This window comes from Lactuca serriola, chromosome 4 (assembly GCF_051521515.1).
Source record: "Lactuca serriola cultivar US96UC23 chromosome 4, Lser_US96UC23_V15, whole genome shotgun sequence".
NCBI lineage: Eukaryota > Viridiplantae > Streptophyta > Magnoliopsida > Asterales > Asteraceae > Lactuca > Lactuca serriola.
Window position 1 is genome coordinate 117,959,527 of NC_136411.1, and position 12,523 is coordinate 117,972,049.

Sequence of the window (12,523 nt, forward strand, 5' to 3'; positions counted from 1 at the left end):
CTCACAATCATTACTTAGCATTCTAAGTTTAAGTCTAGAAATTTCCTACAAATTCCTAGTTCGCTTAAACTAATGCTCTGATACCAACTGTGACATCCCCATTTTCACGGCCAGAAAAGACCGATTTTACTTATGCTTTGTTTTATAAAATCAGAGTAATCTTTTAAAGATACGGTTGCGGAATTTGTTCCCAAAACAAGATATGATAATAACTTATCAAATCATTTCTCAAAATGAATGTATTTTTATTCAATAATAAAACCTCGGGATGTCATGTTCCGATACAGACATATAAGCATAAGCAGAACTTACATTTAATTACACAATTGATTTATATCTCCTTTAAATCTCTCTGTGAAATATGTCTTCGTATTTAATACCTATGATACAAAGAAAACTGAGCGGGTCAGGCTTGGGAGCCTGGTGAGCATATAGGGTTTTCAACCCACAATAAACCCAATTACCCATCCCCATTATCTCCTTTATATTCAACCATCAAACAATCAACCCAATTACCCATCCCCATTATCTCCTTTATTTCTTAGGATTTTACCCTAAGAATTCAACTACCCGTCATTCATCCATTCCTAGGATTGACCTAAGGAATTAGCACAAAAATCTATTGCTACATAAGGCGCATCTACCAACATCATCCTTTAAGCGCCTCTGCCATGATTCCGTCATACCCTATGAGGCGCGACTGCCGGGTTTATGACATTCTCTTTTAGGCGCATCTGCCGACATTATCTTATAAGCGTATCTGCCAAGATTACCCTATAAGCGCATCTGCTATTATTATGACAATCTCTATTTGGCGCATCTGCCGACATTATCCTATAAGCGCATCTGCCAGGATTACTCTATAAGCGCATCTGCTAATTTTATGACATTCTTTAATTGGTGCATCTACCAATATCATTCTTAATCATTTTTCATACCTCATCACTTTATCACATACCAACTATCTCATCTACCCATGTTCTACCCAACATATTTGTAGATATAGAATACACATACAGTTTAACTCATTTAAAAACTATATAAAACATTCATTCCATACTCATCTCAAATAAACAACAATATATAAACACATAGCACGTATTTTATACCAAATACTTCATATTTATGTGTTAGAAGAAAGTAACCATACACTCTCCCAAACATATACTTAATACATTCAAACAATACTTGTATTATACCCGTGTTTATGAAAGGGACTATACACCCACACATATAAACAACTTTATATTATACACGTAGCACGTATTTCATAGAAAATACTTAATAATTATGCGTTAGAAGAAAATAACTACACACTCACTTGATCAGAAGATGATCGGACAGCACTACGACTTGCAGAAGTAGTAATCCTCAGCAGATCTGGAAGATCTCTTCAAAAATCGAACTTCTCGCGGGCAGAGCTTCGGCTCGGGAACCGCACTTCTCGGGATCTTCGGGATCTCGGGACTCGCCTCGGGGCTCGAGTATGATACCGGGGCTTCGGGGTATTTCTGGCACGCAAATCGATGCAAAACGGGAGAGAGAAGAGAGAAAATAGCAACCCTAAACGGCTGGCCCTTCAAATCTATTTATAGGGCAAATTTGGCCCTTGCCACGTCGTGGCAACCTTGTTCCACGTCGTGGGCTTGGTCGTCACTGCATGCGTCATCCCAAGTTGCATCTGGGGGCCTCCCGGAGGTGTCAGGACACTTGCCACGTCGTGGCAACCTTGTTCCACGTCGTGGGCTCTGACAGTTTTGGGGTTTCGCGCCCCGAACTTCAGAAATTCATAACTTTCGCATACGAACTCCGTTTTTGACGTTCTTTATATCGCCGCGAAGGTGAGATTATGCTCTACAACTCTCGTTTAGACTCCATTGGCTAATTTTGAGTTGATTTTTAATATATTATAAGTATATTACTTATATAGTATTTTTAGTAGGCCGGGACAGGAAAACTTCGTTCGAAATTCATAACTCCTTCATCTGAACTCCGTTTTCGTCTGTCTTTTTATCGTTGGACTACTATCGAAGAAATCTTCGACTCTCGTTTAGATTACTAAGGATAGATATCTATCTACCTTAAATTCACTATTTACGTCGCGCTGGGTCGCGCTAGGTCGTGTCGGTTCTGTCGCGAAACTTCGACAGGTCATAACTTCTTCGTTATAACTCGGATTTTGGCGTTCTTTATATGCACGGAAACCTTGTGACATATACTACAACTTGGTTAAGATTAATCCTTCTAAATAATCTTCCATCAAAAAGTCATTTTGATGCTTATCGTCTCTAAATCGACTAGCCCTGATTTACGGGCGTTACAATTATCTCCCCCTTAGGATGATTACGTCCCGGAATCATAAACGAAATAGGACTTGCATAATGATTCCACACGTTATTTATTCATCCTAGGTAATAACCGTAACTTCTATGTTTCCTCGAAAGAGTATTTAACTCTATGGCTTTCTTGACCGCAAACGATGCCCAATCTTGCATCTGCTTATCGTACTATGTTGTACCTTCAATCGTAACCTTCAAGTTACCAAATAAGTCCTCATTGTGGACTCCTTCTTCTTCTCAGGATAAATACTTTCCCTTATCTATTGTAACAAACCGATGGGTCGTGCTCTACTGACCTCTCATCGAATGATGCAATGCTTAGACTCAGGTCTCTTAGAGTTAAATTCCAAAATGGAATGTACCTTCCTTCATATTCTAATGCGATATAATCACATTTCAGCATGTAGCATTTCTACCTACAAACTTCTTTTAACAACGAGCGCGACACTATCAATCGCATTAACTTCAACCTTCTGACTTAAGTCAGATGTTACATCTAACTTGGTCCTCTAGACCACGTAACATACACCTCGTAGTCAAACTCAAATTTAAACATGACCACTAGGGTCGGAACAAGAACCATATTACTAGTCATCACCAAAACAATGGTAATGACATACCAGAATAAAATGGAATCAATCACTAGCTTCTTGGTAACCTTGCGACTTTCCCTGATCCAAGTGCGAGTCCTGTGCTTCCGGTAGTATATGCATCTACTACCTTTCACACCTACTCATACTCGTCCCAAGTATTGTCCCGCAGTCGACCAAGTCACCATACAGGAAAATCAGAGATCATCATTCAACACATCAGTTAGCAAAAATAGGGTTTATATTAATTCCTTGAAACGATTACACAAAAGTTCAAGTTCACCCTATACTATGCCTCTAATAGGCTACACCACATGTTACTTTTCATATCGCTACTTTATAACTTGATCTTTAGATATAAGATCCTTATTCCTGATTCCTTGCATTGCCATCTGCTTCGTCAAGGATCATTTGAAATGCTCTTGCCTTTAACTTTGGCGGCGCCTCTAGCCTTGCTGCTTGATTTTTCCTTGGGCAATCTTGCTTGAAGTGCCCCTCTTCGTTACATTCGTAACACACCTTTTTGTTGAAAATACATTCATCGGCGTAATGCCCATGCTTTCCACACTTGAAACATGTCACTTCCACGCCACATTTTCCTGAGTGCTTCTTCTTGCACTTATCGCACCACTGTGCCTCATCCCTCCCTCCTCCTCCAGACTTCGAGGATTTTCTTTTCTCATTAGACCCTGAAGTTCCTTCTAACTTTCTCTTCTCGCCAACTTCAACCTTACTGTCAGTTCTCCCCTTGATCATATTCTCAACAGACTTGGCAGCCCAAATAGCTGCCTCCAGAGTAGGTGCCTGACGCACTGGCACCGCATACTCCCAAGGGAGTCCCTTTGCGTACCGGTCGACTTTTGTCAGTTCGTCTAGGACGATGCGTAAAGCAAACTCCATCTTGTCTGTGAAGGCATTAGTGTATTCATCCACTGACATGCTGCCTTTCTTCAATATCAGAAACTTATTCTCCAACTCCAATAGATTTTGAGCCGAGCAGAACTTGCGCTTGAATTGCACCAAGAACTCTGCCCAAGTCAGTTGCAGTGGCTCATTAGGACTTAGGATCTTCCCCAAAGTGTTCCACCAACGAACAGACCCACCCCTGAACTGACGTACTGCAAAGATAGTTTGCAACTTGCCTCTGCAGCCACAAGTCATGAAGGCTAACTCCATTTCGGAAATCCAATCCATAACTCCAATCGGATCCTCCTTTCCATTGAAGGTCGATGGTTTGCAAGTTAGAAAGTCCTTGTACTTGCATCCCATTCCATCATTCCTTCCACCATGGTTGTCTTGCCTAACTATCGGTGGGTTGGCTTGACCAACAGACCCACTGAAGTTTCCACTTTCCGAGTCCCCTTCATTTAATTCAGGCTCCTCCACACGAATTGACAGTTCTTCACGATTCTGTTGAAGCAACCTTCTAGTTTCATCCATCTGACGATCCAACATCGTCTGAATCATCATTTGCACACCAGCCATGGTTATTGGCTCAGGTGCTGCTGCTACGACAGGTACTTGTTCAATCACTGGTGGTTGATTCCTGTTTTCATCAGCATTTCCAACTCCACTTCTTGTTCTCACCATTTTTGATCTATACACCAAATAAGGTGAAATTAGATCCTCATTCACGATAGATATTCAAATCATCCTTATCACTCCGAAACGTTTACATGCTAGTTCTAATATCGTAGACGTACGCTTAGAATCCTACACACATAAGGTTTCCAGATCCGGTCGGCAACAGACCATAGATCCGAACAAATAATAGCATCAATATAGCTATCACACAAAACATTTAGCACATAAAAGCATTTTAGGCATCACTCCTAAAATAAACTAGTGCTTGTGTCAATTTAGGTGTACTACCTAACATATTTTAGACACACTCCTCACAATCATTACTTAGCATTCTAAGTTTAAGTCTAGAAATTTCCTACAAATTCCTAGTTCGCTTAAACTAATGCTCTGATACCAACTGTGACATCCCCATTTTCACGGCCAGAAAAGACCGATTTTACTTATGCTTTGTTTTATAAAATCAGAGTAATCTTTTAAAGATACGGTTGCGGAATTTGTTCCCAAAACAAGATATGATAATAACTTATCAAATCATTTCTCAAAATGAATGTATTTTTATTCAATAATAAAACCTCGGGATGTCATGTTCCGATACAGACATATAAGCATAAGCAGAACTTACATTTAATTACACAATTGATTTATATCTCCTTTAAATCTCTCTGTGAAATATGTCTTCGTATTTAATACCTATGATACAAAGAAAACTGAGCGGGTCAGGCTTGGGAGCCTGGTGAGCATATAGGGTTTTCAACCCACAATAAACCCAATTACCCATCCCCATTATCTCCTTTATATTCAACCATCAAACAATCAACCCAATTACCCATCCCCATTATCTCCTTTATTTCTTAGGATTTTACCCTAAGAATTCAACTACCCGTCATTCATCCATTCCTAGGATTGACCTAAGGAATTAGCACAAAAATCTATTGCTACATAAGGCGCATCTACCAACATCATCCTTTAAGCGCCTCTGCCATGATTCCGTCATACCCTATGAGGCGCGACTGCCGGGTTTATGACATTCTCTTTTAGGCGCATCTGCCGACATTATCTTATAAGCGTATCTGCCAAGATTACCCTATAAGCGCATCTGCTATTATTATGACAATCTCTATTTGGCGCATCTGCCGACATTATCCTATAAGCGCATCTGCCAGGATTACTCTATAAGCGCATCTGCTAATTTTATGACATTCTTTAATTGGTGCATCTACCAATATCATTCTTAATCATTTTTCATACCTCATCACTTTATCACATACCAACTATCTCATCTACCCATGTTCTACCCAACATATTTGTAGATATAGAATACACATACAGTTTAACTCATTTAAAAACTATATAAAACATTCATTCCATACTCATCTCAAATAAACAACAATATATAAACACATAGCACGTATTTTATACCAAATACTTCATATTTATGTGTTAGAAGAAAGTAACCATACACTCTCCCAAACATATACTTAATACATTCAAACAATACTTGTATTATACCCGTGTTTATGAAAGGGACTATACACCCACACATATAAACAACTTTATATTATACACGTAGCACGTATTTCATAGAAAATACTTAATAATTATGCGTTAGAAGAAAATAACTACACACTCACTTGATCAGAAGATGATCGGACAGCACTACGACTTGCAGAAGTAGTAATCCTCAGCAGATCTGGAAGATCTCTTCAAAAATCGAACTTCTCGCGGGCAGAGCTTCGGCTCGGGAACCGCACTTCTCGGGATCTTCGGGATCTCGGGACTCGCCTCGGGGCTCGAGTATGATACCGGGGCTTCGGGGTATTTCTGGCACGCAAATCGATGCAAAACGGGAGAGAGAAGAGAGAAAATAGCAACCCTAAACGGCTGGCCCTTCAAATCTATTTATAGGGCAAATTTGGCCCTTGCCACGTCGTGGCAACCTTGTTCCACGTCGTGGGCTTGGTCGTCACTGCATGCGTCATCCCAAGTTGCATCTGGGGGCCTCCCGGAGGTGTCAGGACACTTGCCACGTCGTGGCAACCTTGTTCCACGTCGTGGGCTCTGACAGTTTTGGGGTTTCGCGCCCCGAACTTCAGAAATTCATAACTTTCGCATATGAACTCCGTTTTCGACGTTCTTTATATCGCCGCGAAGGTGAGATTATGCTCTACAACTCTCGTTTAGACTCCATTGGCTAATTTTGAGTTGATTTTTAATATATTATAAGTATATTACTTATATAGTATTTTTAGTAGGCCGGGACAGGAAAACTTCGTTCGAAATTCATAACTCCTTCATCTGAACTCCGTTTTCGTCTGTCTTTTTATCGTTGGACTACTATCGAAGAAATCTTCGACTCTCGTTTAGATTACTAAGGATAGATATCTATCTACCTTAAATTCACTATTTACGTCGCGCTGGGTCGCGTTAGGTCGTGTTGGTTCTGTCGCGAAACTTCGACAGGTCATAACTTCTTCGTTATAACTCGGATTTTGGCGTTCTTTATATGCACGGAAACCTTGTGACATATACTACAACTTGGTTAAGATTAATCCTTCTAAATAATCTTCCATCAAAAAGTCATTTTGATGCTTATCGTCTCTAAATCGACTAGCCCTGATCTACGGGCGTTACAAATGTATTTTGAATAAGTACTTATTATGGTCAATCTGAACGATCCATTAGTTGAACTAAAATCAACAAATATTCACAATAATACACCTTATTCAAATGTTCGAATCAATTTTGAGCTATTTCTACTATACTAGCTTGATAGATTTCATGACTTTCTTTTAACATGTTAGAATGCTCCACATTTAAATAAGTCAGAACTATCTCATGAATCATAGTATAAACAATGTCAAATATAATACCATAGACTAAACATTTTGAAAAGTGTTGTCTTTTGATCCTAGGAATGTAGCAAGCGCTTGGAATTCATGATCAAATTATATTCTCCATGTTTAAGTCTTCTTACTTCATTTTAGTGACTGCACATTCTTGCAAATGTCAGCACTAATCCTTAGCAACACACTCAAGGTTTAGAAGTAATGTTTTGTTGGCATTATAAATCCATATATTTGATTGAACACCTAACATGGGAAAACTAGTTATCTTTTGATCCTATGGAAAGTAGCACGGGCTCGTGATCCACAATCAAATTTAACTTCTTCATGTTCCAGTCCTTTCACCTCAAATATACATTTGGGCAAGTTTGCTTTCTTAATCCTTTTTCATGTTATGGAAACGAATTGCTATCATAACATGTCTCAGAATAATCCTTCCTTTGTCTTAGGTATTTGGGCCTAGATTAGGTATACCAATCGCCTTTTAAACCATGGGCAATTGGATTTCTTCTTCTCGACACTTCTATTCATCATAGTCAAATATGGGAGTGTTTTGAAGTATGAGTTTCTATGATTGGCCATGTTAGTTCCAAAAGGAAACCTCAACATGTTACACAACTCCTTAATGGATATTCCAAGTTGTTCATTATAAAAATCAGAATGATTTGATCCTTTGAACATGTTAGCTAGTCGACTAACCATAGTCAACTCCTAACCGAAGGAGATTCCATTTTACTTCAATATGTCAACGTACATTTGATAATTGCTCTTCCTAAAAATTTAGAATGCAATGTTTGAAGTAACCTAGGAAGAGATTTAACAAATGCATGATCTTTCCTTTCATTTATGAGTACTATTCCCAAACTACGAATTTGACAAGATTGATCATCCTCATAGCTAATCCTCTCAAAGGTTTATAGCAGTAGATTTTAGTGGAGAAGGTTATAGACATCATTCAATGAAAAATTCCATTATAGTTTGTTTTTACTTATCCTTAGAAAATAATCACCCTAAATTATTTTAGAAGGCTAGGATCCATATTTGGCTCCATGATGTGTAAAGGGATGCCGTAAATACACCATAAAGTTATTTAGGTAGGCAAAGCCCTTTGCCAATTTTGATCACGACGAAATTCCTAGATCTTTGAGATTCATTGACTATCAATGGCATGTTAATCTCAGATTATGTTCATCTCAAATTCAATGACGAGGTCACCACGGATCATGGAATAGATGGTGAATCGACCATACAAAATCGCATGGTCCCCGACTCAAGTTATGCTTGAGATTCGCGAGTTCTACATCATTCTCTACCTATACTCTCAAATTGACGTGCCGGTTAACCACACGAGCTCCATCAACAAGTTATAAAGAGAATGTGCAACTTTTATGGATAACATAAGATTCACATTAAATAGATTGAGAATTAACCATACAAAATCGCATGGTCCCCGGCTCAAGTTACGCTTGATATTCGCGAGTTCCATATCATTCTCGACTATATATTAGATTGATGTGCTGGTTAACCACATGAGCTCCACCAAGAGAATATAAAGAGAATGTGCAATTTTCATGGACAATATAAACTCACATTCCATTAATAAAACGAGATTTTGTTTTATACCTGTATTTAAAATACTTTTAGATTGACCATTATCACTATCAAACCCTTTCGGTAACTCCATTCTCAAAATGCGATAGGGCGGTGAAGGTGGTAAGCGCGAAGCATATTAAAAACTGACCTCATTAGGAATCAAAGAGACCTCCTTAAACCCTTACATTAGAACGAATGAGCCTAGTCGAGGTAAGACTGACAATGTCAATGTTTAAACACGTGAAGGCGCATGTTGTAACTTTCTTATACATATAATAGTCACAATTCTAATATATATAAATACAAGGGGTAAATTTAAAACTCTTTAAATTTGGTTGTCTATTATTGATTCTAATTAATTGCGAGGACGCAATGTAACAATTAATAAATCATGAGGGGTTAATATTCAAATTTATAAATCCATATTATAAATAATATTAAATATTTAAATTCACAAATTAAATAACAAATAAATATTCAAATTCAAATAAACACATTTAAATAATATACATCAATTATCAAATAAATATTCAAATTCAAATAAACATATTTAAATAATATTTATCCATTATCAAATAAATATTCAAATTCAAATAAACACATTTAAATAATATTTATTTTCCAGAAATAAAAAAAATAAATTTAGGTATTTATCCATGTTTGATAAAGCTTCATATTCGAAAAATGGCAAAAAATCTGAAACCCTAATTCTGTCGAGCTCACGTCGTGAACTCCTAATTCACGTCGTGAGTTGCGACTAAGGTTTCAACACATTACAAAATTTTCAATTATTCTTCTTCCATTCAGTTTCAAACAAGTTTTTACATAAAACATGGATCTAGGGTGAAAGTAATCATGAACCAATGGCTCTGATACCACTGTTGGGTTTTCTAAACATCAAATACACTCTAAAACTAGGCAGCGGAAAAATCGAAACAACGATATACCTAAGTGTACATGTATCCTATGGATCTATGGCTTCATGCTAATTACATCAACCCTAGAAAACTAAAACATAAGTAAGAAAACATACCTCTTATGTAGCCCTTGATCTCCATGCTTGAGATCTTGAACCTCCATGAAGTTGCTTGGATGAAAGGATCCAAACCAGAATCCCTCTAATGGTATCACACCCAATAAAACCAAAGATTGGAATAAAAATAACTAGGAGAATGGTCAATTTCACAAACCCAAAGGGGTTAGAAATCGTCCCTAAGAGGGAAAGGAAGAAGGGTTGGCGAGTACTTCAAGCCAAGGTGCAAAGAGGAATGAAATCCCTGAGGCCCTATTTATAGCCTTGGATGCCTCCTAGGGTTTAGTACTCCTTCCCATGTGGGATGGAGGCCTAAACATGAAATTTCACTCCTTTCCCATGTGGGATGGAGTGATTTTCATCCAACCCTAATTCCATAAGGGTTCTGGTACATTCCTGATGAACCAAATATCGATTAATGAACATTCAACCCTTTAATTAATTAAACTGTTAATTAATTCCCAAAATATATTTCCAATTAGTTTATAATTAATTATTAAACATAATAATTATAAACTAATTTCTCCTTTATTTATTCTACTCAATTTGGGTCTTGAGGGCAACCCAAAAGGACCCAGTTATTATTAGAAATATTACCAATAGTTAATGACCTTAGACACTATTCCAACAGATATATCAGCTTATCTTTAGGGATTTTGAATAAGTCCCCTGTAATCCGTAAGTTGAATAACTCGTGCCTTCCCTATATTTCAGCCGATCGAGTCTATAAAATAACAAAGTTTGCCATCATCCTCTATTTGTGAAACCCTAATCGACTCTAGCCACTTATTCTAACGTTATCCACCATCTTAACCACTATCAGCCTGCACCGCCCTAACCACCATCGCTCACCACCCTTGTAACTACTTTCAACCATCCACCTCCTTCTCACATCATAAACCACCACCATTTTTGCTGCTTCCTCCTCCTTTTCATTCTCACTTTTTTGTGCATCTGTGTTCCTATATCCCCCTTTTTTGCCGACCACCCCTCTCAAACCCTAACAATCTCTCTTCTTTTGTTTTTAAGGTTTTTGTTTTATTTTTGTATATTGATTTTGATTTCATTTTTGTTGGGTTTCTCAATTTACCACTCCCTTTTCAACCTCTAGCTAGGGTTTTGGATGTCGAAGACGACGATTCTTTTTTTTTTTTTCAAAATAACTTCGATTTCGTTTTACTTTTCTGTTGTCGATGTTGATTTTTATGTTTTGATCCATTGTAGATTAGATCCGCCTAATTATCGTCGCCTTATGCTTCCAACCCACAATTTCTAATGAAGAGGCAGATGTGTCCACAAGAAACAATTTTAGGGTTTTTGGTTTTAAAAATATAAATGATTTAGTTGGCAGAGTGAATCGACTTGAAAATATTGAACGATATCTGGTAACATTCCATTTTTGGATGTAATTTAAGGAATTCTTTTTTGTTCATAGGTTTTCTTCTTCGTATCTGATTCTAACACTTTTTTATTTTGTGGAAAGATGATGTTTTGATTCTACAATTTTCAATTTTGTAGTTTTTACTGGATCACCATCGGCCTTGGCCATCCACGACCATCCCTGCTACCATCTCTACTCAAAATAGGTAGTACATTGGTACTTCTTTCCCTTTAAGGCTTATCTTTTACCAAGTATCTTTAGTATTTTTCTAATTCTTTATGTTATCTATGACTGAGTACCTGGTTGTGATAAGGCTTCCCTTTAACATGGTTGTTTTTAAAGTTTGGTTAAAAAAATTATTTTAATTACCTTTAAATGTTAAATAGTAATGGATTTTTTCTATTTAATTAGCTTTGACAGGGCTGTAAATAGTTGAAATTAGATGCAAAAGGCAAGCCAGTGGGCATGCCGTTTCAGAAGTTGTGGAAGTTGGATGTCGAGATGATAAGCAGACCATTTAAGAGATTTTTGTGAGTAAACTGTTTCCCAAGATGAATATCTTTCCATCTGCTAATGTATATTTGCTAATATGGTGTATATCAATTATGTATCAGGTAATGCAAGCATCGGGGGTGCTTGAAAGACTTTTTGGAGACAGAAATGGTGGTAGGATGTATAGATTAATAAACATCTACAGAGACTATGATTTGGAAATAATTGATGTTCTTAAATATTGTCAACAACAAACTACTAGGAAAATTAAATATATAGGAAAATTTGATTTTTGAACAACGTGTTTCAACCATGTTATATTCTTCTACACCGGATTTTCATCCTAAGTTATATCGTTCTTTTTATAATTTGGACTCATAATAGCAACATACTTGTATTTTGATACCAATATGTAGTGCTTAATAACAATATACTTACAATGTTCTTTTTCACCTTTATGTTACTGGATTTTTATGTTGGGTGTTTGTGGATCGTGCACATTTGAGTCCCCATGACTAGAATTAAAAAACAAGCCCTAGCTCCCATAACAAATGTTTTTGCCCAAATAGTAAGAAAAATACCAACACTTCCCTTATATATTGATTAACCCTAAAATCCATAACTAATAGAAAATCTAAATATAATATTTTTATTTTTTTGTAAATTTC